The sequence below is a fragment of the Agelaius phoeniceus genome, chromosome 13, assembly GCF_051311805.1.
Source record: "Agelaius phoeniceus isolate bAgePho1 chromosome 13, bAgePho1.hap1, whole genome shotgun sequence".
In the NCBI taxonomy this organism is placed as follows: Eukaryota; Metazoa; Chordata; class Aves; order Passeriformes; family Icteridae; genus Agelaius; species Agelaius phoeniceus.
In genome coordinates, this window is record NC_135277.1 from 13,400,250 (window position 1) to 13,427,977 (window position 27,728).

A 27,728-nucleotide genomic window follows, 5' to 3' on the forward strand; every position below is an offset into this window, starting at 1 on the left:
TCGCCTCAGAATTTGCATACGAAAATCTCTGATTCGAAAGGTGACATAGTGCAATGAAAAGTAATGCAGTTTTCTCATGCCTTTTTGTCTATAGTGCTGTCTCACCCTGGCCAATAACTTAGAATGCTCCCAAGTTTGAATTTGGGGTTTTTTTTCAGGTTTTATGTCCATTATTCCCTTAATTTAAAAAGTCCAAAAAGAACAAAAAAAAAAAAAAACCCAACCAAGCAACCAACCAAAAGTTAAAAAAACAAAACCAAACACAACACAAAACTAAAACAAACAGAAAACAAAAACCCAACAACAACAACAACAACAAAAAAAGCCACAAAAAACCCACAAAAAAAAGGACAAAAAAACCCCCACCAAAGTATGATTGTTTAGTAAAATATGAAAATATTTCTGGTGATTTTTGAAGATAAATAATAGGAAAGAAAGTACTCTACTTTTTTTTTGAGTAGTTAAACTGAAAGTACTCAACTTTTTCAGACCATAGTTCTCAGAACTTATTGTTGTACTATCTGCCATAACTACCTTCAGAAATACACAGTTTATTTTGTGTAAATTCCCTCTCAAATATATGTATTTTTTTAGATGAATGAGTGAAGTGTCCCTCTCCTTGTGAGGTTAAGTGCTAAAGACATGAGTACTGTATTTATTCTGGAAAATATTCTATTCATTTTAACTAGTATCTTTAGCCTTGAGATGCTTACAGAGTAGTTTGGAATCTTAGAGAAGTGAAGAAAAAAACTCATTAGTAATTAAATAATTGCTGTTTAGTGATTATGTCATTAAATCCTTTGGTTATTACAGTTTAGTTGTTAAACAATTACTAAACTTGCCCTTCTGCCAAAGAAGGATGAAAAAAGAGAGAAAAAATATTCTTAATATTAGGCAGAAAACATAGCTAAAGGATAGGAACCAGAGTTGAACTTATTTGAAGCAAAGTGACTGGGAAATAGTCCATTTACTTGAAACACACATTTTCAACTACTAATTTACCTGCTGAGAAATCATTGCAGGTATTTATGCTCCATCTAAAGCAAGATAAACATAAAGAGAATATGAAGATTGCAAGGTAAAATATTGAAAAATTGCAAAGTAACAGAACCACGATGCCCTCTGTACGTTTTTGTGGTTAAATTTGTGCATTCCAATGGTGCACAATTGCATTCTGTCTGTTCTTCAAAGCCCTAAGTCCTTGGACAGATTGGGGTGAATGTCTCACAGCATCCCACAAGGGCATAGGAGCAAACCAGAGTTTATCAAGTGAGAATTAATAATCTTTCATAACTCTAAAACACAAATTACTCAAGGATAGGAAATACTCCCCATAATTACAAAAGAATTACAGGGTAAGCTGCAAACATATGATATACTCTAAAGAAAAACTTAGCAGGAGCTGATAAAACAATTGGATTTCATGCAGCTGGGCAGCATTCATGCACTGTTGACTGTAGCAGTGCAGTTAAGCTTGAAAGTTAACTAGTCTGAATTACTTCATCTGTTGTTACAGTCTGCTGGCCTGGGACTCAGTTGCTAAAGAGACATTCCTTCACCTGTAGAAAGGTATTGATAGCAATCTCTCATCAGTTTCTGGGTTTTGCCTTAAAAAGCACAATCTGTGCCAGAGAAATTGATTGATTGCCATCTCTTTCAGTGATACAAACTGCTTCTCTTGCTTGTTGCAGGTTAAAAAAACTGGGGGAAGCACAACTAAATTTCTGTGACAAATACACCTAATGATGATTTTTTTATTACTATTTTTATTTTAAACTCTCCTAAACTCCATGTTGTGTCTAGTCCCTATTTGAACGTGATCTGGGAGTCAGAGGGCAACTGTCTAGTCCTGATTTTGTATGTCAGTAAAACACCTGGAGCAGAGTGGGGATGTCTTGCTCATTAGCACTGAAGTTTGGGTTTGTTTAATATTGTTTGTTATTCTTTGAGGCACTAGACACAGACAGCAAGTACCAACCCGTATGACATTGCAACTGAAGCTGCTGCCAAAGCTTCATTAGAATAGATATGTTCAGATGGGAAGCCTGGAACTATGAATGCACAAACAGATACTAAATGAACATCTGCAACACAAACATTATTCAACACATGTATGCTTTACTCATTTATTCCATAAGGTACACTTGTAAAATTGATTGCATTTAGTCTGCTGTGGTTTGTTCTAACAGTATCATACCTTCAGGAATTTGGCACAAGTATAAACACTGAGGGGTGATCTAATGTGTTTATAACATTATTTTGCACTGCTTGTTAGGCACATGTAACATGTTTATGGTGTCCTTTTCAAGACAATATGAAAAGTCTCAAATATGCAACCCTGAAGAAAGCATCAGCTTCCAGTCTTTGGAAGTAGGCTTCTGTAAATGAAGAAGGAAACCTCAACCCAAACCATAATTTACCTTTTTAAATACTTCCAACATATCATTATGGAGAATAATAATAAAAAATTATCATCTAGGAGAGCCAGTGTCTCATCAGCATGTATGTATTTCTCCTGTCAACATTACCCTAACTCACCAGATAAAAACACAGTCTAAGCTGCTTGAAGTTACAAGAAATGTGTGAGTTGGATGAGCTGTATCAGAGTGAAAATGGCTACAGAGCCATCAGTATTAAAAATCCAGGTTGTTCATTTGGAAGCAAAAGAAAAATGTTCCTTTTTTTTTTTCCAAGCAGTTTTTCATGGCAACTTCAGGCTAAAAGAAGTTCAGTAGGTTAACATAAAGAAATAATATTTGAGATAATTTAGTTTTTATTTAAGAAATTGATCTTGGGAAAATGATGCTATGTACATCTACTTACTGCAGCTGCTCACCCAGTTCTCAGAGCAGAGACACAGGGCATACACTTTGTTTATTGGATTTTTATCCTTCCTATTTAAAGAAATTAAATCCAAAATATTTACTGCTGTATGTAATCCACATGGTAAAGAAAATCCAAGGAAATGGCTCTTTGGTTTAGCCTCTGCATCCACTTCTACTCCATTAAGTAACTCAGCAGTAAAGAACATTGTTCCACTGAGGTGATTCCAGACTGTCTTATATTGACAGAAGTCTTAAAGAGCATGAAAGGTGACACAACACCAACTCAACGGATGACCTGGACATCTTGTTGAAAAATTACACTACTGGGTAAAGTTTACAGTCATATTTATTGCTTTTTTTAAAAAAAAAAGTGACTAATATATATTTATTGGAGCAGTTGTTTTATTGACAGCAATTGTGCAATCCTACAGCCAGATTGTTTTCCTCTCTCACAAGCCTTGTCAGAGAAAGAAAGGGTGTTGTCTGTTATTTTGCCAAGATATTGTAGTTCATTAAAATATGGTGAACAGATATTCAACAGCATGTGTCCTTGTTAACAGGAAGTGAAAATTTCGTCTATGATGCTTCCTTTTGTTGTGATTTGTAAAAATTAATCAACTCATGCAAAACATTAACCATTGCTCGTATAGGATTACAGAAGCAAACCACATTCTTTTGAGCAGAAAAATGTAGGACAATTCCTTAAAAAAGGATGGGGAAGGGAAAGGGGAAGGGGAAGGAAAGGAAAGGAAAGGAAAGGAAAGGAAAGGAAAGGAAAGGAAAGGAAAGGAAAGGAAAGGAAAGGAAAGGAAAGGAAAGGAAAGGAAAGGAAAGGAAAGGAAAGGAAAGGAAAGGAAAGGAAAGGAAAGGAAAGGAAAGGAAAGGAAAGGAAAGGAAAGGAAAGGAAAGGAAAGGAAAGGAAAGGGGAGAAAAAAAGAAAAGACAACTCCAAAAAAGTGAGTTAAAACTTGTAGAAGTACAATGTTCCAATGCAGCTTTTAAACTATTGCAGAATGTACCAGAAGTGATAAACAATGCTGCTACTTTGAAATCATAAAAATAACTCACATTGTATCACAATGAGTTGCCATTGGGATGAATTTGAAAATGCCTGACAAATAAACATGGAAACACATTACTAAGCTTCTAAGCAGAATTTTCTCGTCATCCCAAACCCTCAAACTTATAATAAGAAATAAAGACAGAAAATGTGTTACATGTAATATTCCTTTAGCACAATACTGTTCAAAATTTCTGCTGAGGTATCAGCAACTCTGGATCAATCACTGTAAGAAGAAAGTGACACACCTTTAGATTGTTAAATTTCTTTATGTTCTTTAAAAGTAACAATGTGTTTGCTTAGGAGTTTCTGTTAAGAAAACGAGAACTGAAGGTAATTTCTTGGCATTATCATCACATCTGTAAAACTTGTCCATGAATTCTGAGAAAGTCTGTGCCAATAACTGATTTTTATTTATCAAACTGGCTGCCAAACTGAAAGGAAAGAAAACATTAGGATAACAAAACAGAAACCAACAGGAACTGCTGTCTTATCCAGTAGCCAATCAGTTACAGTCTGTAAGGGGACACGTCTTCTTTTCTGTAGGCTCAACACTTCCCACAGATCTGATCTAACCAGATTTTCACAGGGTATTTGGGGTACTCTTCTCTGATTTAGTTGTTTCACTTCAAGAATGATAAATGTCTATCTGAACAGAGATTAAAAGTCTAGGATGTCCCATCTCCCCAGTGTGTGGTTTACATATCAGACTTGAGTCATTCTGACTCAGTGTACACTTAGATGAAACAAAACAAGGAGGTTTATTTCAAAATCCCTTCTGAAAGTCTCCTCAAACAGGCACGGGTCTTCTCTGCCTAGTGCCTTCTCCCAGATGAATGCATTAGTGACTGGACTTTAGGATGAAAGGTGGCATCACTTCCACCACTTCTTGCTTATGAATCTAGCCAGTTGTGTCCTGGGGCTTTGCATTAATGCTTCTTTATGCAGTTTAGGAACCAGCAGAAATATTGCCCTCTTTTTAAAGACTTTATTTCATTTCACTACTGCATTGTTGCCTGTCTTTGAGCAGCTGTATTTGGCCAGGCTCTACTAAGAACAGTCTCTAGAATATAAACATATTTCAGTTTTAGAAACTTCCTTTGTAGCACATGAATGATAACTTTAAAATAGTAGAATTATATATTTTTAAAAACCTTAGTAAAATAAAGGTTGTGCTGTTTTGTTTGGGGTTTTTTTGTGATCCACTGACTTCTATTTATAAAGCTGTCCAACAGGCCTCATATCTACACAGCTATTTCCTTTTTGCCTCAGTATTCAGTCAACTTGTTTATCTTTATTTCAGGCTCCCTTCTTTGGGCATGCAGTGTTTTTAGGAGAAGTTTTTCGTTTTCTTCAAGAAAACCTACAAAACAAAATTGTAAGCAGCAACTCTAAAATAGAATTGATATTGTCAAGGCTCTCCATCATCTCCAGATTCTTGAATATTTGGTCCTCAACTAAAATTTTGCCAGTTTAGAGTTCCCTTGGCAAAGTAGAAAGCAGAATGCATGCATCCTACCTGGGTTATGTGTGTCTGACAGCCTGGAGTGGTTTGTTCTTCAATCCAAATGCAAAATGCATCTGAATGCATGGTGATGCATGCCTCGTTGGTGTCAATATTGACTGGGCTCAGACAAGGCAATCATTTGCTGAGGAATATCTCAGGTGTTCTAAACAGCTTGATTGAAAATTACTTATCATGTAGAAGCATAGAGGAAGAGTCAAAAATGCATGTAAAGAATATAATTTCTTATTTATTCCTGCATATTTGAATAGTAGGATTAACATGATACTAAATTTGGTAGGATTGTCGAAAAGAAATTTTTTTTTTCATGTAATTTCTAAAAGATTGAACTTTCATTTGGCTTCTTAGAGGTATTTGGCCTAGTTTAGTAAGGAAAGGAGATTTGTGCAACCATAGCACACATGCCCTGTTAATAGATTTTGAGCACATAGGCTGATTTGAGACAAATTTGATAAAGTAGTAGATACTCCTTTAAAGTTATTAAGAACTTCAAATTTTTGTTAAAGAAGATACCCAGGATGAGACTTAAAATGAAGAGATCCTTGCTCTCTCCAGGAGAGGTCTGAGAAATGCTACAAATGTGGCTTCCATCAGTTTGTATGCAAGAGTCAAGTTTCATTTGTTGTGATTCTCACAGACCTGAGGAAAGAAAAGGAAAGCACTGTTATATCCCAGGAACTCCTGAACTCTGAGGGCATGGATGGCACATGAGCCATCAGAGTCTGAGCTGGCTCCCAAATGACAGCTGAAGTCCAAATGACACTCTGTGTGTCATTCTGTCACCTCTAACTTTTCTTTGCTGTTCTTCACAAACAGAACTATTTTGCTGAATATATGAATATTACTTTTCTGAGTCCTACAAGTATTCTTAAAATAATAATGGTCTTAAGTTTCAAACTAGAAATTACAGCTCTTTCTTTTTCTGAGAATTCATGATCTCACTTCAGGTTCAGTATCTTTGCTCTGTTTTCTTTATCTCAATACTCCATAGTTCTCCATTTCCTCTCAATATGCCTTATTACTATCCCTGTTTCCAGGGTTGCATAAATGCATAAAATTTGTAAAAATATCCTTTAATTTCTGTCTTCAAATTCTGTGTCTGGCTGGCCAATGTAACATTTCAGCCCAGCTACAGTAAAATTGTGTGTTGTAGACTCACATCATGGGCTAATAGCAATAGAGGCCAGCATGGCATCAGAGCCTGTAGCAATAAAATATTGTAGAGCTACATCTTAAACAGATGTAGAGTTAGAGTTATAGGAGAACAAAGTTTGACAGATGCATGTTTGATCTCTGAGTAAGGATTCACAGAGAAAAACTGGAATTTCAAATGACATTACAATTGATAGTATTGCATAGGCACTGGCTGAAAATTCTTCTGGCTGAGGACAGCAGAAATGCCATTCTGGTGTTAAAACAGCCATAGATTAACTTTACATTTTATGAAAAAGCAGCATTAAATCACAACAATGCAATGGCAGTAGAATCCATACTGACAAAAAAATACAGGTGAACAGAATCTGCACAGGATTCTTTAAGGGATCTTGATCATAACATTCTGCATGCCACAGATTTCTAACAAATGGGTTTTTGTGTGCCTGCAGGAGACATTTGCAGGGTGATTTCCTTAATTATGCTACTGTATTAGTACAAATCTGTGTGCAGTAAAAAATATTTTTTCTAGACCTTGAATATCTATCAACACACTGAAGCCCTAAACAATTTGTGGTTTGTGGTTAATTTTGTTGTCACAAACAAAAGATGTCAGACTAGTTGTTTTCTCCAGTGTCCCACTTCTAGTATAGAGGTTCCTTGGGAAGCATTAACCATGAATCAGTCAAGTGCTCTGCTTGTTTAGACAGGTGGAGTACAGATATTAAACTTCTACAATAAACAAGATACCTATGTGAATATGACAGAATTTTAAAAAGCAGTATTTTGGCATGTTTTCTAAACCACTGTAAACACTGTGCATATGCTGTACTGTAAGCCAGAATTACTCACCAGGTCTGCCAGTCCCCAGAATCAGTGTTTTAAAAGGCCATGTACAAGTCAGTGAAAAACAGCTCATCACTTTGGTGGTTCAAGATAGGGTAATATTTTACTTTTCAGGAAAGAGAAGTATGAGTTACCAAGAAGAATATCAAGAAGTGGTATATATGAAGCAATGATACTTAGCCTTCTGTTCATAGCTATTATTGTAGAGAAGACTTTCTGACATTGACAAAAGGTTAATTTTTAAATAAAATAATCTTTCTGGAAGTTATCCAAGTGTAATTCACTTGCAGATTTAACATCACACCTTGCTTCTATCAGTATATTCTGTGTGGACCAAAGTTGCACCTTTCAGACAAAATGCCAATACCCTGACAAAATATATAAAAAATGCACCTGTGAAAAATCTGGCATTAATTATAAACTGTCTCTAGTGGCTTTAACTACAGGAATGCTCTTGTTCAGTGGCAAAGTGCTTGCATGTGTTATTATTTTAGGGCAGTTTCTCAGATGAGTTTTCTATTTCAACAGCTAATTGAAAAGGATTTGCAGGAGCAGCCACATTCATTCATTCATTCATTCACATGAACCTCCTATTGATCTGTAATAGGGGCAGAGATACTGTTCTCCTGGAATCATATAGCCATCAATTCTTCTAAGGTACTTCCAATTTGGTACTATTTTGGAGAGGAATAAAATGTACCCACATGATAAACGGATCATTTTAAACATCAACCTCCAGGTATTCTTTTATCCATTAACCCAACATAGCTTCCTTACCATCCAGAAATACAATATTGTGCTGATTTGCATAACAATTATTTAACTTTACTGATTTCTACTGTAACTTGTTAAAATGTTTTGAAGTTAGAAAGGCTCCTGCAGTGTCTTTGGTCAGATATTTATTGTTTTGGTTCAATTTCTTATGAATTTTAGACAACACCGAGAAAATGATAACAGATAACATAAATTAAAATCCTGTTTGAAGAAGAGTTAAACAACTAAATTAAGCAACTAGAAATTAGGCAGATGCAGAAGAGCAATAATTGTGATGACATCAGTTTTAAGTTATGCTTTTCTTCTGTGATCTATCCCATACAGATGGGACAAGCATCTTCAGAGTTTTTTCATAGCAAAAAACCAACACCAATTTATTTGATACTCTTTGTGCCTAACTACTCTTTTTCTTTTCATGAGTCATTAAGAAGTCTAACATCCATATGCAACCTAATTCCATTTCCTAATTCCCAGTAGTTGAAGTCAGTGCTAAAATCAACCTGCTCATGATTTCCATGTTGTTATGAAAAGCCAGGTCTTAGACCTCATGCTCACCATTTGAAAAATACATTAATTCATTCACCATTTTCAGGGAAACCACCTCTCCTGTGCAAATATTATGCTTGATTTCTGATTACTCTTGTTGGACTTTTTTATAATGTAAAGTGAGAAAATAGACATTTTGAGAATTTTAAGGAATAGTCTGAAGTAAGTTTTCTTTTTAACTAATGGAAGGGTTGGATGCTATCCTTGCTGTCACCTGGACACAACCTCAATGTGAGGCTGAAGTGAGGAGGAAGGGCTTCAGTTAATGAGGAAAAAAAGCTTTTTAAAAAGCCTTTGATTTGCTTTATATTTGCAGTAGTCAAGATCCAGAAGAATGAGAGCTGGCTAGATGGCTGAATAACTGGATGCTTGGGCACAGGAGATAGCCTGGTCTGTGACAGTGTCTCACAGAAATGAGAAGAGACCCATGAGAGATGAAAATTAGCTTTTTTATCAGCAGACCCAGGTGGGACTGCTGTGACTTACAGTGCAATGAAAGCAGTAGGAGCCAGTGACTGACACGGGCCTGATCAATGTCTCTGGTGGCCCCGAGAACATTTGGCAGCAGAAAAGAAGGTGGGTAGTTTATTGCTGTTTTGGCAGAGCTCTTGCTTTTACTACATGAGATGAACCATGTATCTCACTTCACTACAGCAACTCAGAAATAATGTCATTTTGTGTTCTTCTTGGCCACTGTATAACAAATTTTAGTTATTCTCAATGCAGCCTTTGTCTGTGGTTGCTACAGTTTCTCTGTTTAAGAGTAACTCTGCTGGTCTCACCAGGTATTCTATAAAGGAAATTTGACTTTGTCATGACTTTCCTCTTCCCACAGCTGATTTAATATTGGTTGAGCTTGACCTGTAACACAACCCAAAGTACTTTGCAAGCTTGTCTCTGTCTATCTTCCTACGAGCAGTGAATGTTTTGGGCTGCTGTTCTATTTTTATATTTCTTGCTTATATCAAAATCTGACACCAGTTTGCTACATTTTTGAAGAGGCCAGTAAGATTTTAATTTCAACCATTGCAGATACGCTGCCAACCTAGAATTAGTTCTTTTGATGGGAAAAGCTTACCATAGGAGCCATAAAGCACTTGTCTTTCTTTTTACCATACCCCCTTTAAACAAAAATCTGTGTTTTTCTAGCAACATAGATTTCTCTTGCAAAAAGCACCAATAGCAAGTGAATAATCAAGGCTTTCCACCCCCAAGTTCTTGCACTGACTACCAGATATTATAATAATCTTCATTCAGTGGGTTAAGACATGAACCAAAGGTCTCACTGCATGATTCTCAGTGTAAAACCATAATGTTTTGCACTATTCCATTTTAAATGACACCATTTCTCTATAGATCTTTGTGTGAATCTGACCTTTCTCAAAGGATATTAGAAGAATTAATTTAAAATGTGAACAAGAAGCAAAATAACCTGAGGGTCATTGTAATCTGCAAAAAATACATCCCATACAGTAAAATAAACTTACCATCAGTTGCACACCAAGCAAAACATCCATTTTAGGGTGTAATCAAACTGATCATTTTGTACCAGTGTATCTTTGAATCATATGTGGAGTTACAGTATTAAAAGAAGATGGGCAAAGCATTTTTCACCAGTGTTCATGTATAATAATCTGAAGAATCTGTATGGAGACCTTGAGAATAAAACTTGCAAACCTATGACTGCTTTAGGAATTCAATTCCATCTGTATGCACTACTAAGGTCTCTTTTCTACAGGTACATCATATATTTTACAATACTAAAGAGGATAACAATGCAGCATGCAACAAGGGCACATTGGTAATAATCCCATTCCCATTAAATATTTAGAATTCTGTCATATTTCATAATTGGAACATAGAAGTAACAAATTACAACAACTCCATCTGATGAAAATGACTAGTTAAGTATTAAAAGCTGTGAGAGAAAGCCATTGCTTGAAAACAAAATCCTCAAAGGGCAAAAAAAAGATGTAGTTACAATAATTTCTAAATGCTTTCTCCTCTTGATTTTTTTGTTTTGTTGCAGTGTTAGGGCAAGAACATAAATTTCTGGATATCCTGGACATATCTGTAATATCAAAAGAAATAATTTCATCTCTCTCATCTATAAAATTGAAATATTACAGCTTGTATAGGCTTGGGGCTGTTCTCATGAGACATGGAAAACCTCAGTTTGCAGTGATGCCCCTGAAGTTTTGCACTGAGTCAGACCCTGACACAAATCATAGCAGCTCTAATGCTGTTCCAGTTGGAGCAGTGGGTACAAGTCTTTGGCTCTGTAGCTGTTACCACATAATGAGATTGGAACTACTAATGAAAAATTGGAAAGTACAAACAGGGAAAGCTGCAGCCTCAGCAGGTTCCAACAAAGTATTTGAGCTTCCCTCAGCTCTCAGACAGTTTTTAAAGGTTCAGGCAGACCCTGACAAGCAGTACAGAGCTGCAAAGCTACGTCCAGTGGCAGCACCTGGGTGGGAGAAGGGCAGCAGAGCCTCAAACTCACACAGCAATGCCAGGGATTTGTGCTTCCTGTAACCCACCCAGATTTGTGTTTGCTCTGTGCAGGCAGATCAGAGCAAAGCAGATGGGCTGAGGCTGGTTCCCACCAGTACTGAGTTATACTGGTTATAGCTTTAGATGACAAAACACTGTCTGTTTTTCTTTTAGGGAAAACACCCTAAAAGAGAAAGAGAAGCACCCACAATTCCACATGAATGAGGCTTTCTAGTCATCTTCCCATTAAAAGATCAGTCTCCTGTAATCATGTCTGAATTATTTCCTTACGAAGTAGTTACACCAAAATCTGTCATAGTTCATCTATGCCTTTGTAAGGGTCTATAAATGAAAGTAAAACGTCTCCAAGTATAGTAGTTGGATATTCTAAAAGTTTAGGAACATTCTAGCGCTTACATTTTAAATCTTATTACAGAAAATGCATATTTCCAAAGGACAACACAATTTTTATTACCAGATATCCAATGGATTTCACACCGTATTAGCAAGTTGTGGGCAATTAACAAGATTATTCTGTTCTTTGACTTCAGACTTTAGCCTTCTTCAGTCTGGAATACCAGTTTTTTAAGATTAGTATTTTGTATCTGAATATTAGCAGTAGAACTGAAAACTTAAACTTAACTTAACTTAAAACCAGTTAAAATCCTTTAAATTAAATCACAAGTCATACCCAACATTAAGTTGATATGGTGCAACACAGAGAGGTCTGCAGGGAGTGACTCAGTATATTCATAACACATAGTTTTATCATAAGCTCCCTTAGTCTGCATATGTAGATGGTGTGGATTTCCTGAAATTTTGATGTACACAATAAGAGTTTGATTTAGAGTAAATTTCAAAATGTTTACTTGCTTTGCTTAATATGATGGGAAATGTTTTGAATTTAAGATTTTCTGTATAAGGCTCTAAATCTCTTACACTCTCAACCAAAAATGCCAACAGTCTTAGTCAGTCATGTCATGTAAAATACCTATTAGATGATGATCCTCAGGAACAACCCAAGACATCCCCTCCTTAGCAATATTTTCAAGTCCCACCAGCTCCTGAGTAGTGTAGGAATTTCAAATGTGGACTCTGAGCATTTGTTCTATTGGTTGATCTGGTTATGGCATATACAATGATGGAAGATTTATAAATGCTTGTGTAACATAGGAAAGAGGCTTCTGAGAAGCAGGGAATCTCTGGGCCAGCATAGGCAAAGCTCCAATAACATGGCCAAGAAACTGCCAATTAGTTGTGGTTGCTAATCAACTGTATAATATTAGCTGTAGGTGCTAAAACGAGAACCTTTGCTAGAAAAATGTAGATAAGAAACAAGAATGCATCATAGAGCATTTTTTTAAGGTAGGTATTTCAAAATGTCTGCAAGATGTTATATCTATCTTTATCACCTGCTCAGTGCAAGAAGGAAATGGAGTGTTTCATGCTGGGATTTATAATCTCTGTGGACTGTACCATGGTATCAAAGATTAAGTCAGCTACCATCTGCTTCATTTTATGCAAAATGGATGTGGCCCTTGAACTTCTGGCAGTTTTCTAATTCAATCCTCCACGCAGATTTCTAACACTCCTGCTTTACAAGATATCCTATTATTCATCTCAGACAGTAAATTTTACTAGTCAAGGTCAACTATTTGTTGACCACGTAGACAGTGAGAAGAGTGGGCAGGGCAGAAAGGCTTCTACTCTTGTTTTTCATAAAAGCCCTAAAAGAATGCTCTGAAACAGTATGTATATGTACACTTTTCACTGTAATGACCCAGATTCATTCTTTACCACAAGATTTCTGCAAGTGGCACTGAAGTACTTGATTACTAGGTTTTACTCTTTTAAACTTTTTTCTTGAATACACAAATCCTGTTAAAATTCAAGACTAAAGGTTGGAAAGGTGATAATTCAAGAAGCCTGATGCAAACAAATATTTTAGGAAACTCAGCCATGTCATTGAGATTAGCATTTTGATTTTAGGAAAACTTGCAGAATTTGAGATCTTTCTCAGGGTATCATTCAACTTTAATAATGTAAAAGTATAATTTTTCTGCATAGTCAATACCTTTTAAAAATCTTTGTTCAGTGGTTAGATTTTTTACATTTATCTTCAAGACAGCATTTTATTACATGAGGCTGAAGTAATACTTTGTAGTTACTATTAGAAAGAAACTTAAAATATTTCTATCTTCAAGGATTCCAGATTTGGTGGAATGCTGTGGTTCTCTGTTCAGAATGCACTGCAAATTAACACTATGTTTGTTACATTTCATGTGTGAAACATGCTATGACATTTCACTTCTTTTAAAAAATTCACTCTTGCTTCATTTTTCATTTATTAAAAACAAAGCATGGACTGTTTTTCCAAAAGTCACACCCGGATCTGCCTGTAAAATATTTTAATTTTTAATTTTAAGATGTTGAAACAGGAGGTGTAGCTCCAAAAAGCCATTATCGTTTTCAAAGTACATTTTGAAATTTTACTATTTATTATTAGGAAAGATAGAAATCAAGAATACCAATTGTACAAAGGTGAAATTAATTCACCTTTTGAACTCTCAATGTACACATATTTAGGATTTGATCCTCATAGTCCTAAACAGTTTATCAAATCCAGGGATCCATTCATATTCAGATAAAGGCTGTGATAGCAGGGATTTCTTATCTTCAAAGAAGGAGAGAATTCAGAATCTCAATAGAAAGAAAACCTCCATACTGCTGATAAGAACTGTAACTGTTTCCTTTGAAAACTGACACTAGGAAGGATTCCTGTTCAGGGAAACCTGAGTGATATCTTTAAGTAATAATGTCTGGACTTAGATGTCACACACTGCAAAATGCAAACGTTTTGACAAGAGAGCATGCTAAAAGTTGGAGCTTACAGGAACTGCAATGGGTACAGCAGCAGACTGAACTAGAGCAGTAGCATCCTGGAAGTGGCAGTCTAAACAGAGCTCCCATGGTTACCAGCATTTTCCATTTGTTGTCATTTCACTCTCATCAGAGAGACATTTATGTCACAGTGACTACTGATAAAGGAGTCTGTGGCACGCCTGCAATAGTGACTCCAGGTTTCAAGGACTGATGGCTTTTCAGAGACATTCCTGCTTTAGCTCCTTATGATGGATTTTGGCATGATGCCAAGACTTTAATTTTGCATTGCATTAAATAAAAATCCAACCAAATAGAAAGAGTAAAGTATTAACTATAGTACAGATAAGGCACCTCTTCTCTATGCAATATTTTGGCAGAATGTTTATTTTTCAGGCTATTATCTTGACCAACAAGAGAAATTCTAAGGCTCAGGTAGGTCCAGGTGCATATTTACTGTCACATCTCTCAAAAGCTGTTAGTCTGTTGTCCCTTTGTTAAATGTTAAGTCAAGGAGTCTGTAAATGCCATGGGGCATGGAATGTGTGTAAACTGTCTTCAGGACAAGGAAGAGATTATGTGCTTCCTATGTGTTACCTGATAGATTCTGGACCAGAAAAGGATGCAACAGAAAGCATTTGGGAAGATTTGAAGGAGACTGTAAAATTTTCCTCAAATGTTATTCTCATGCTATCTCATTCACTTCCAAATTGTGCAGTTTTGACCTTCAAAATTTCCCTCAACTTCCTTCCAAGAAACGTTTGAGCCCACAGGACAATTTTGAAGATATTTGTCTTCAAAACTTACTAACTGAACTTACTTTGAAGGGGAACAAGGCTGGCAAACACAACAGAGAAGTTATTTTTCCCCTATAATGATTTAGCCTTTGATGCATAGACAGATGGTCATGATCTCGTCCTCCTCCACCCATGGATTTTTCTAAAATGACACCCAAGTTTTTCTTGGCAGCAGTTAGAAAGTCTGGCAAACAGCTCACTTCAGCTCCAGTTATATTGACCACATTAATGCAGAAGATCAGCAAATGAAATGTTCCATATTCATTTGGAAGAGATGAACTAGAATTTGCAATGAAATAAAATAAACATGAATTAGAAACAAATGCCAGCTACTTACCTCCACCCTTATATTTAAGGATTTCCTGTGGCATGTTTTTTTACAGAATGAAGGCTTCTTAAGGGAGTAGCATTTAATAGAATTAGATTTCTGAGAATGTCTTCATGGGCAGAATAAAACCACTTGCTCTGAATGTTTTAAGGAATATTAGAGAATAACACTTTCCCTCCATTCTCCAGGGACACCAACTCTTCAGATGAATGTTATCTCTAGATTTAATATCAGAGCTTTTCACACTTCTCTGTGCTTGTCATAAACTCTCTGGAGCACGGGAAAAGCAACCAGGAATGTGACTAATTCCCACTCGAAGGCTTCTAGCTGAATATTTTTTTCAAGGCAGTGCCTACCATCCAAGATACATTTCTTTAGCAAGGCAAAAATGAGGAAACCATGCTGGCAATTCTTTTTGCACGCAGTTACAAGTTAACTTCTTGCTGGTACTGTGTGCTGTCACAACTGCACACAGTATAAATTCACATTCTGAATTCTGTCCTTCTTTGAAGATAAGAAATCCCTGCTATCACAGCCTTTATCTGCTTGTAACTGCTGGTCAGGTTAGTACTTCTCTACCAGTATATGGGCCATCACAAAGAGCTTTACCTGTGGCAGCTAAATAACATGGACAAGGTATATCTGAAGACAATTATATTGTAATTATTTATTCACCATCTCTTTAGAAGGGACAGTAGGCAGAGCTGTGTAATATCTGCTATATACATACATATATGTAAATATAAAGAAATCCCATTTATAAAAATCCTTCCTTTTTTTTTTAACAAAACTTTAAATACTAACAAGTTACATCAGTGAAGATATCTTGTGATGATAATTTGTTATTCCACCCAGACCATCTATGAGTCTGATTCATTGGCATGAGTAATATAAAATTAACACTGAACTTAAGGTGTTCACAGTTCCAAGCTATCTAAAATAAGTTTCTAATTCTTAGATACTAAATTATCAAAACCTTCTGATCATTCTATGTAGCAGGAAAACTCTTGTGCTTGTGTAACTATGTTTATAAGAATTGCACCCGGGCAACTGTATACTAATTCCCAGCATCGTATTTACACACACTGAAGCAAGTTTATGAATCAAATCTCTTCTTTCAGGTCTCTGAATATTTTAAGGAAATGTCCACTATTGAATCACAGATAGCAGGATTTGAAATGCCATCTTAAACCTCAAGCACGTTCAGTCCTAGTTTTTCATCAATTCTTATCTTTGCCATAAATCACACCCTCCTCTGCTGTAAATATTCATTACACAGCTGCAGCTCCTCCTTTAAGCTTGCTAGCACAGCTGGAGCTGGAGCGTGCAGACCAGATGGCCAGTCACACCCCTACTTCCTATTGTCTGCAAAACACAAGAACTGCTGCCAATAATCTCTGCTTCTGGGCCCATATCTTGTGTGTTTTAACTAACCATTCTTCCCTCAGCTAAAAATCTGGCCTCTATCACACGTTCAACACCATCATATTTCCTTAAGGGCTTCTTCTACTATTTTATTAGCATCCTCAACTCATTTTTTTACCTTTTTTAGATTTTTTTCATTAGAAAAGTCTTTTTCACCTGGTTTAGCCATATTGTGCAATGGAATTCTATTGTGCATTAATTCCAATACTTGTTCTACTTTAGCAAAACAGCAAAAAAGAAAACAGCTTTTTTTTTTTTTTGTTTTTTCTCCACACTAGACACATCATTTCTACAATAACATATACATAATGAAATGATATATCTTATATCTATATATGTTAAGAGCAAATTCATGAGGAGTTAGAGAAAGCACCAGACTTACAGTAGGAAACAGGTTTGGCAGTTCCTGTACAGCACTTTGTGGAAGTGTGGCCATCAGCTTGGATCAATTGTCAAGACTCCTCAAGGAGAACTGTGGCAACAGCAGCTTGTAAAAGAAATGGATGAAAAAGCTTGCTCTGCTGGAAAGATAACAAATGAGATCATCTTTCTGGTGGTATAGGGAAGCTAGGTCTTGGTATATTAGCACCTCAGTGATGTTATACTGAAAGGGCTGGCTAAATATATATACAGTTTTTATTAAGGCTTTAACATTTGAAAAGACAATACTTACCATTAGTTCCTATGATATAGAAATGATATTTAAAATTACTAATTATTTGTTTGTTTGTGTGGGTGTTTGGGGTTTTGTGCAGTTTCATTTGTTTGGGTTTTCTTTAATTACTGTCATCTGAAAAGAGTTTGAAAAGCTTAAATAAAATAAAATAAAGACAACAACAAAAACCCTCAAAAAACCAATCTGCTCCCCTTGGGAAGTATAGCATCAAAATCTCTAGTTTTATTCATCAACCTTTTTAAGTGAGCCATTTTGATGGCAAATTTTTTGTTAAACAAGTATACTCTTCCAAGCCAGTACAGCTCTCTCAACAATTATGAGGTCTCTACAAAGAAGTTTTAACTCCATGTGTGCAAGTTTTATTGCTAATAATCTAGTCACAATTCATGAGTCCAGCCTTTCTGCTGTACCTGTTGTTCCATTTTCACAAGTACAAACCCAGTCCCCCAGTCATTTTAAATTATCAATCATTTTCAAGAGCAACTGTTGCTAATCCCTGTGCTCAGCAGTTCTTTCTTTTTGAACTGTTCCATTTGAAGGGAAGCCAAGCATTTCTCTATGGGTAGCTTTTTGAAAAGGGGGGAAATATTCTAACACATTTGAATGGCACTTAATGTCTAACAGTTAGGGGGAGAAAACAGAGTCTGAAGAAGCTGAGTTTTAAACTGTTTATTTGGAACATAGAAAGACAAAGAATGTTTTCAACCAAAATACTCATGATCTTTTTCATTCTTTAAAATTACCTTTTCATAAACCAGTAATGCCTACAAGCTTGGTGCAGTAAACAGCAGATAGTGTTTGTCCTCAGAACGTTTGAAAGAGTGAACCCGCTTCTAATTCCAAAGAGAATCTACTCAGCAGCATCTCTCTGCTGTGAAATTCCTGCAGCTTTCTAGACTTGCTTGAGTTAGCAACACCTGCCAGTTAAAGATGAGAGAGGAGGATGTCCCAGTGGGGAGATGCTGGCAGAAATCTTGCCAGTGCAAGGCAGCTCCCTCTGTCACCTCTGCTGCTCACTGAGGAACAGAGGAGGAGAGATGCAGTCTCCCATTTAGGGCAAATCCAGGATGGGAGCAGGTAGTTAGCCCAGTTCTTTTAAAATTCCTCCTCAAACACAGCCCAGTCAGGATATCACTAATGTGATTGGTTTGGTTTTTGGTCTCTCATTTGCACTGTTAGGATTTAAAAGCTCTAACAGCTTCATTCTCTCAGTGGTCATGAGCCCTTGACTTGTTCAATCAATTACAGAATTCCAGTTTCAAAGTAAAAGGCATAAATCATGATTGCATTAAGGAAGGTAATCTAATTATAGAATCACAGAATAGTTGAGTTTACACCTGAATAGTGTCATGAGTTACACTTAAATTCTAGAATCAAATATCCCTGCTCAAGGAGCAGCAGCTAGAGCAGGTTGTTCAGGGCCATGTCTCCAAGACTGGAGACTCCACAACCACTCTCAAAAACCTATTCCAGCATTCAGTCACCCTCAAGGTGTTTTCTTATGTTTAGATGGAATTTAATGTCTTTCAGTTTATGCTTATTGCCTCTTGTCCTGTCATGAGCACCACTGAGGAGAGTCTGGTCATGCTCTGCTTGGAAAAAAAAAAAAATGTTCCTAATAATTTTAAAGTGTAATTGTTTAGTAGCACCTGGAAATCCAATCTACCTCCAAAATGACATAAACATAGGTATGAAATGATGTGGTAAGCCTTTAGTCATGATTACAGGAAACATGTTCATGCTCATCATCCTGAGCACTGTTTAGTAGTGTCTATCAGCAACTCCTAAGGAGCAGCATGAAAGACAATGTGAGCCCTGAGAGGAACCTTCTCATAGCCACGACAGAGGCATTCCTTAGTGCAGGAGCTGCAAGAAATCTTGTTCAATAGGTACATAATTCTTTGCTGTAGCAAGTTGCTGCTCAGTGGGGAGGCAAAAGGAACTCGAAGAATAGTACAAATTATCTATTAGTTGTAGTTATGTTTAGGCTATAACAGATGTCAGCAGCCTGACAGACCAGCCTGACAGACCAGACTAGAGCACTTCTAGTCCTTTCTGCTTACCGGTAGGACTGGGGTCACACTCAGCACTGTTCCCAAGGGTGCTGTGTTTGGTGAGTGCATTCAGAGCCAAGAGGGCAGGCTGTGCAGCTCCAGAGACCACTCATGAAATGCTCTCTGATGCTGAGACAGCTTGGCCTTGTTCTTCTGGAAGCTTCTCACAGCACAGAAGAATACTCTGTAGTGATTATTATAGAAACCTACATGGTTAGTAGTCGTGTATCAAGTGTAGTGTGCCTTTCTGTACAGATTACTAGAAAGATCCAAAAGCCACTGGAAATAACATTTCAGAGATAATCATAGTCTTGCTCAGTGTGGGTTGAAATGACGAACTCTTCTGGAACTGCTGCCTCTGGAAGCAATTGACAGACAGGTAACCTTAAATAAAGTGGGCAACAGTGGGAGCCAGTTTGTCAGTTCTTGAAGAGCTAACACATATCATTAAGAAAATTAAATCCTACAATACAGGAAATATGTCTCTGAATGCTTAGCTTCAAAACTGGAAAATATTTTTGCTTGGTGCCTCATCTGTTTCATGTCAAACTTCATTGACTTTGTAAAATGTATTCAGCCTTGTGAATTGTTCCGTGATGAAATTCGTATACAATATTTATTCTGTTATACTGGTAAAAGTTCAGTGAGTGGGATCTTCTGTTCTGCAGAATTAAACTATAACTTTACAGTGATTCTTAATGTAGTATCTCTAAAGAAACAACTCCTTTTAATCTTCACAGAATACATACATCATGCCCATAGGAATAACTCATAAAAATAAATCACATTGACACATTACATGATATTTTCTAAGACCCTGCAGGGTGGCAGTGGCAGCAGCCACTTTTATTTAGCATGTGTCTATTCCCCCAAAAGCTTTTTGTCCTACTTTTAATTTGGCTTTACATCATGCTAAACAGTCTCTCAAATGTAGAAAAATCTCAAAACAAATTATCTGATATTTCATTGCTAACCTTTCTAATGGCTGACTGTAGGTCAGAGACATCAGTCCATCCTCTGTGATGAAGTTCTGTATACCTATAGAAGTTTTTCATGTGCAGTTTTTCATGCAGGACCATGAGATAAATGTAACAGTTCTGTTATTACCTTGTTCCGTTGCAGTTGTCGTTCCTTATATCCCAAGGTATCACTGCTTATCATTCACTGGTAGTCTAAAAAGCAATGCCACTGGAAACAGCTCTTGTCTTAAGAAATCTCTTCAGGCTTCTTAAAACTGTTTTCTTATTGATCAAAATTAACTCTCTCCCATGGGGAAAAAAATGGGGTACCTCTTTTTAGCAAATAAAAGCTGTTCAGGTATTATGTATTCTGTAGTGGAAAGGTGGAAAATATGCTCTGAAAATGTGAAATGCAAATAAGTAACAACTCATGGCAAAGAGCTAAGTTTTATTTTATTTCTAAGCTACAATTGCCAAAATAGCTGTAAAATGTACTATAAAAAAATATTCCTGCTTGTTTGGAGTTGCTCAAGGAATGGCCTTGTCTCACAGACTAAGGAGTAAAACATTTTTCTTTTTAGATATATATACCTCATGCTATTTTATCATTTCAGTTTTATAATTTCAGTTTAACCACCATAAATGCAATATAAACTTACATAGCTGCAGCATAAAGCCAAAAATACCTAACAAACACCACCTCTTCCCAGCAGGCAGGTGTCACTCAAATGATACTCTAATAGTTTATCTTTTTATTTGATTTAAGGACAGTTTAAAGGCTATATTGATACAGAGTTGCAACCTATTTTACAGTGGTTTTATAATATCAGGTAGGAGGTGGAAACATGGAAACTGTTTCCTGTTGAAATAAATACATATTTTAACATGTGATGAGTGAAATTGGGTGCATGGAATTTCACATGGGAAAAAAGTTAAATTCATGATCTCTGCATTAAAAGAATTTAGAAAATCATTGCCTTCACAGGTAATAGAAACTTAGGTATTCTTTAGCTATTGTACGGGTGTAAGGAAATGCAGGTCATTTGTATAAATTTTAATAATACATCTCAAGGCAGTAATTTTTAAATGTATTTATCATAAAGTTTGAAAATATATGTGTAGGACAGAATCTCTTTAAATATTTGCATATCAAATAGCAATAATGAGGGGGTTTTAGATTAACATTATTAGCTTTTCTAAATGAAGGTAGCATATGCCTACTGGTAAAATGTATAAATTATCTAAGATTTTGCTTGATGTACATCTACCCTATAATCCAAAATTAAAATATAGTCTTACAGGTATGTAGAATGTTACCCAGTTCTAGTTTTAAATGTCAAATTACGTAAAATCTTTTTTATTATGTGTTTCATTTGAAGATCTTGTAATTTGGTTCTTCTTGGCAAGCCTTTAAGGGAGGTTATTGTCTACTCTTATGTTACATGTGAGGCAACTGAGATAAAGAAAATTAAACTTACCTATATGAAGTTACTTGATTATTGACTGAGTTGAAAGCCCAGAAAGAAAATCATAGCTTCCCTGAAGAGAAACCTAAAGCTTTGAGATGGTTCAGGAGGGCAAGATTCTGCTGCAAGTCTTCTATTTGTGCTGCTAAAATGTTTTCCTTAACATTAAAAATAAGATCAAAGAACATAATATTTAAAATTGTGAAATGGAAGGCAGTATTCAAAATTATGTATACAACAGTAGCCTTCCAGAAACCTTAAACTGAGTCTGACATTGAAAAAAAATTGCAAACTGTACAATAATTCTTGCCTCCCAGAGATAAAAGTATGTTCTGAACTTGAGCCTGAGCTCAGCAACCCCTCAATTTTCAGTTCTGAGCCAGTACCCTGATAGCAATGCAGCTGCTTAGGTCTCTAATAACCATCACTTCAATCACCATCAGCAATGAATGCAAACTTTGGAATTGCCTTGAGCTATATGATCAATTTAAATTTTTTGTGCAGTTTGAAAAAGAAGGGATTAATACAAAACAATGTTAGAAGAAAAATCTCTTGACTTTGAAATAACCATTTTTCTTAGAGAACATAATGAAAAATTTCCACATGTAATGTGAATTATTTTGACAGGCTGTGACATTTCTGCTGGAAATAGTTCTGAAGGGACAGTGGATGGGCTACACTTTGGTCCTCCTTTGAAGACAATTGCTTCATATCCATTGACTTCAATGAGAACAGAATTATGGCAAGTACCTTTTATAACTGCTTTATTCTGGTTTTTGTTTACCGAAGATAAATTTCTGCAGTTGCACTGCCAGTTTATCTGTTTGTCTTTCCAACAGCTTTTAAATGAATTTTCCAGTTTTTATTCAATTTAACAGAGGGAGCTTGTTTCCAAGATAGTAAATCTCTACAAGTTTCATGAACATAAGAATTTGGGTAGAAGACCCTGAGCCCTACTAGGGCAAAAGCAGAGGGACACTGACCTTTAACCATTTGGCTTGGTCTGTCCAACAACCAAGAGGCAACAGCCTGCATATAGTAGCAAACTAACCATGATACCCTGTGCTAATCACAGTATGTTCCATACTGTAAAAACTCAACTTTACAACTAAAGATAAGGTGATCTAGGGAATGTAAAACAACTGACTAAAAGCTCATATTTTAACTTGGCACTTAGTTTTCAATGGCAATATATTGATGCTGCATTTGATGGAGAACAATCACAAGTCTTCACCATCAAGACTTGGATCTCCTTGAATGACTTTCAGAGTCTTCTTCATGGAGCATATTTACCCTATTGACAGCATTAAAGAGTTTCATTACTTGATGATTCTTTTGTCATGATTTCTACAAATATGGCTACTGAGTAGTTAAAATAATTCAACATGAACCAAAGAAATTAATGAAGGATGAGCTCTCAATAGCCACTAAAAACAATAATCAAATGCAACTTCTTGCTTGAGAAATTATTAATTTTCTTATTGGCAAAAAGGGGAATATATCAGGTACGGGATTACTCTGTTCGTGCCTGATTCTTACATACTTCTCTGAGTGTCCTGTACTGGCTAATGATTGATCTTTCTCATTAGTCTGGAAATGATGCAATACCAGGAACAGGCACTGGGCCAAAGCCATTTCTGCTCTCCAGAATCCCACTGAATAGTCACTGCATTGAGAACATATGAGAGACTAAACTGAAAAGAGTAACTCTATACTGGGCTGTTATTTTGGAAATTGGCTACTGGGATAGGTGGACCTTTGGTCTGAGCAGCATTGTTTTCTTATGTTCCCTATTCTTATAAGCTGTTGAAACTTAATTTAAAGTTGTATTTCATTCAGAAGCCTCTTTGCCATAAGCCAGCTCCCCAGAACCTGCAGCTGTGGTAGAATTATGGCTCTGGAGGTCATAACTACTACTGTATAAGCACAGAAGAACAGAAAGCATAAATATGCTGTTTAGAAAGTAAACTGTTCTTCAGAAAAGAAAGTAAAATCTCAAAAATTCACTTTCTTTGAAGTGTCCTTTAGCTCTAGACTTGAAACCTGTATACCTGTATAGAACAGCCCTCTACATGGCGTAACATTCACATTTTCCATGTTAGTTTCAAGTTTAAGAGCAGACTCATAAAATTTCTGATGGATGTAATCTTGAATGGGACACTGTACTGTTCTGTAGCATCTGGAAACTAGGTAGTTGCAACAAGTATCTGAATGTGACAATGTCAAAATCATGTGACTGTATAAGACAGTTCATCTGCATGTGATAAAAGAGGGGTTCAGATGAAAGAATAACCATGATAATCAAGTATCTTCAGTAACTGAGACAACTCCTCCAGATTTTCCTATGTTAAGAGCCATATAAGGGCAAATTATGGGGAACAAGATATATTTTATGAAGCTTAATCTTAAATGATTAATGTAAAAAGAATATTAAATGTAGTTAATCAATAGTTCTCTGGGCAGAGCACTTGCAATACAGTCTCTTATTTCTAACAGAAATATTTATGTAATTAACAAGGAAATTATAAATACGTGTGACAAGGAGACTGCCTACAATTGAATTCCCAAACAAAAATTAATCTGATGTATTCTGCAGATATTATAGGAAACAATAATATTGATTATATATGAGGAGGGAAATACTTTAGTATTAACCATTGTCTTCATACCAGGGTCCACCTATGATGTGGCTGCAACAATATTCAAAATAGAACTTCAATTCAGAGCTTTGTTTTCTTCCTAAAGCCTTAAAAAATTCCATGTTACCACTCTACTGACTTAAGAAATGAAGTTTCTTTTAGTGTAGTTTGAAGTGTAGTTCTATATGTGCATGGTGTAAAGAGTTCCTACCATTCTTCAAAGTTCTGATTTTCCTCTGTAAATGTGGTCCTCTCATTAGTTCCCCAAAGTGCATCATCTGATGGTCCCTTAGCTGTGTGAGGGGCAGAAACTCTTCCCATCAGTTCCAAGCAGGGAATTAGTTTTGGGTAGGAATCTCATGCATGAGGGACCCATCTGGGACTGGCTGATGAATGGCTGTAGTCAGAGTTCAGTTAAATTCTTCCAAGCAATTTGAGAATGTAAAACATTATCTATGGGTTATATGGCTTTTGATTACATTAAAGCAATTATTTCCTGGCTCATGTGAAACTTTGGAGATGAGGAAATGTTCAAAAAGTTCTGTGGAAAACAGATGGATGATTCCACTTCCTGTGGCAGACAGAATACCAGAGTTTTGTCTGCCAGAAGGGAACTGCCTGAAGTTACCTTTGCATCCCTGGGTTCTTTGGTCACTAACAGGGATTGACCCTGACTACTCATTTCTTCAGTAGATGCACTAAGAGTCTCTTGTTTTCCTTTCCTTTAATCCTTGTTTCCATGACATGCATGAATGTGATCTAATTTTCCTTGGTTGAAATTAGCAAGTGAATTTGTGATTTATTAAGAAAACTCATCCATCCCCATGAACACAGTGTGCAAGTGATTTCTCTAGAAAACAAGGCTAAAAGTGGTGATACTAATGTTTTATCCTTTCTGCAAATTAGCTGTATCCTGCCTACCTAGCCAACATCATTCAGTGTGAGAACTTACTAGTGGGAGATGCTTTGCCCCAATGGCTTTCACCAGTAATGATCGTCCTAGAGGTCTTTCAGAACTGTTCACGTTGAACTGTGTGATGTGATCATCATAAATGATGTGTAGTGAAAGGCATATAGTTCACATAGGAAACTTAAAACATTGTATTATTTCCTCACTGAAAATAAGTCCCCTTTTTAACCTCAGTTACAGGACTCTTTGTTGTAATCTGTGTTTTCTGAGTTTATAAGTGGGTTCTGGGGTCTCTTAAAATGAAGTAGTTCAAAGTGCTGCAGCTGCCCAGCCCCCGGACTGTTGTTGCCAGCAGTCTGTCCGTCCGGTAGCGGGGCCGTGCTGATCGCACAGCCTCCCCGGGCACTCGGTGGCACTGGCCGGCTGCGACACCCGCTGCTGGCCGCCGTGCCGGTGTCACCTCCCAGGAGCGGGAGGCAGGGCCATGCTGAGAGCTCCTGAACAGAAAGGTTGAGATACGCTGAAAAACCCCAGCTTTCTCCAGGGATATCAATCTGCTTTCAATGTAATGAATGCTTTAATTAAACATCTAAACACGTTTCTATTAAGCTTTAGATCATACTGATTTTTAAAGCCACCTTTAAAGACAATGTAATTTAGATTAATTTTATTAAGCTTGTGTAAATCTCTCGTGACTACTTACTTCTCTGTAAGTAGCAAAGTACTATAAAAGCAAGAAAACATTATGTCGCTTTTAGCATAAACTTGTTGATTGTTGTAGGTAATTTAAGAAATACTGGCTTTAACAAAACGAGTACCCAAGACAGCTCCTGTGTGAATTGAATTTAACGTCATTTATTTATTTAAACTGCTTACTTCTTCACTGGTGGTGTTTCTTGAGCTAGGGGAAGATGAGGAGTGTTCCAGCACTCATGGCCACGAGCTGCGCCGCGCTCGTACTGGCGTGTACCCGCTCGTGCTGGTGTGTGACTCCCGCGGGAAGCGCGGAGTGCAGGGCTTGGAGCAGCAGCAGGGGCTGCGGGAAATCACTTTCCCCCCGCCGAACCGTTTGGAGTTTTGCTGCCCCGTCGGCCTTTCCGCGGCCCCCAGGCCGGCAGGCGCAGGGCGGCGGGGACGGGACGGGACGGAACGGGGCAGAGCGCGGCGCTGCTCCAAACGCGCCTCTCGCAAAGGCCCGCGGCCGGCGCAGCGCGCCACAGTCCCAGCCAGCCTGCCCCCGGCCTGGGCGGGACGGGATGGGGCTGGGCTCCCCGGGATTTCGTAACCGGCCCTGGGGAGGGCTCAGCCGGCCCGTCCCGCCCCGGGGACCTGCGGCGAGGAGCGGCCCCCGACCCTCCCCCGCGGCCGCTGCTCCCCTCCCCCGGCCGGCGGAAGGACAAATAGTCCTCGCCGCATTGTTCGGCCCCGCACAACTTTGGGCCGCTCTCGGCCGGCGGGTGGAGCGGCGGCCCCGCGGAGGGGCGGCGGCCGGGCGGGCACGGGCACGGTCACTGTCACCGTCACTGTCACTGTCACTCCGGTCCCCCGGGGCAGCGGGACTCGGGCGGCGCTGGGGGCCGGCTGCGCTCGGCGCGCCCGGGGCTCCGCCGCGGGGTTCTCGCAGCCCGAGGGGCCGCTGGCGGGGAAGCTCCCGCGGCCTCGGTCCCGCCGCCCGCCCCGGGCTCTGTGGTCGCGGTCACGGCGGGCGGGTGGCCCCGCTGTGCCCGGCCCGGTTCTGCTGCGGGGAGCGGGACCAGGAGGAACCATCTCTGATGGGGCCTTCCCGCCGCGATTTCTCCTTTTAGGCGCCTTCTTTTTTTTAACCTCGTTCCCCCAGACAACTTTTGTAGGAATTCCTCTTGAGAGGAGGTCCCTTACGGCGAGCGAAAGCTTTTACTCACCGCCTGCTCAGCCACAAGCACTTTGTCAGCGGCAGAAAACAAGTGAAGTGTAGCTGTCAGTGCCCCACAGAAACAGGTTTTGACTTAACAATAGTCACTCAATATTTTCTCTCTGGTCATCTCCTAAGTAGTTCTCTTTGGCGACAGGTTTCACCATTGTAGCCTCCTGCAAATGTTCTAAATCTTTCTGATTGTAGAATATGTTACATAAATATATGTTATATAATTTTAATTACCGCGAGGTAAATATAGCAGGCAGCAAATTCGGTTATCTGTAAGATGGGCTGTACTGATAACAGCAAGCACTGCGTAATCATGAGGCTTGGGCATAGGAACACAACTCTGTGCTCTTTCGTAGGATACTTTTCCACTCTGTTTTGCAAGATGTAAGAAGAACAGAATGCCTCTCCAAGAATTTAATCCAGAAGTTTCATGCATTACAAAAAAATATTTTAATTTTTTATTGGGT

At 37.8% G+C, this 27,728-nt stretch overlaps 1 long non-coding RNA gene across 1 annotated transcript; it reads right to left on the bottom strand.

Annotated features, from left to right (window-relative positions):
- Window positions 1-3,568: 3,568 nt before the first annotated feature.
- LOC129126310 (uncharacterized) lies at window positions 3,569-27,468 on the bottom strand. Its single transcript, XR_013184153.1, has 7 exons — window positions 27,260-27,468; window positions 21,822-21,967; window positions 20,492-20,647; window positions 19,394-19,568; window positions 17,037-17,175; window positions 7,415-7,514; window positions 3,569-6,049 (listed from the first exon to the last, which is right to left on the bottom strand). It is a non-coding gene; the product is annotated as an uncharacterized LOC129126310 (long non-coding RNA).
- Window positions 27,469-27,728: the final 260 nt, after the last annotated feature.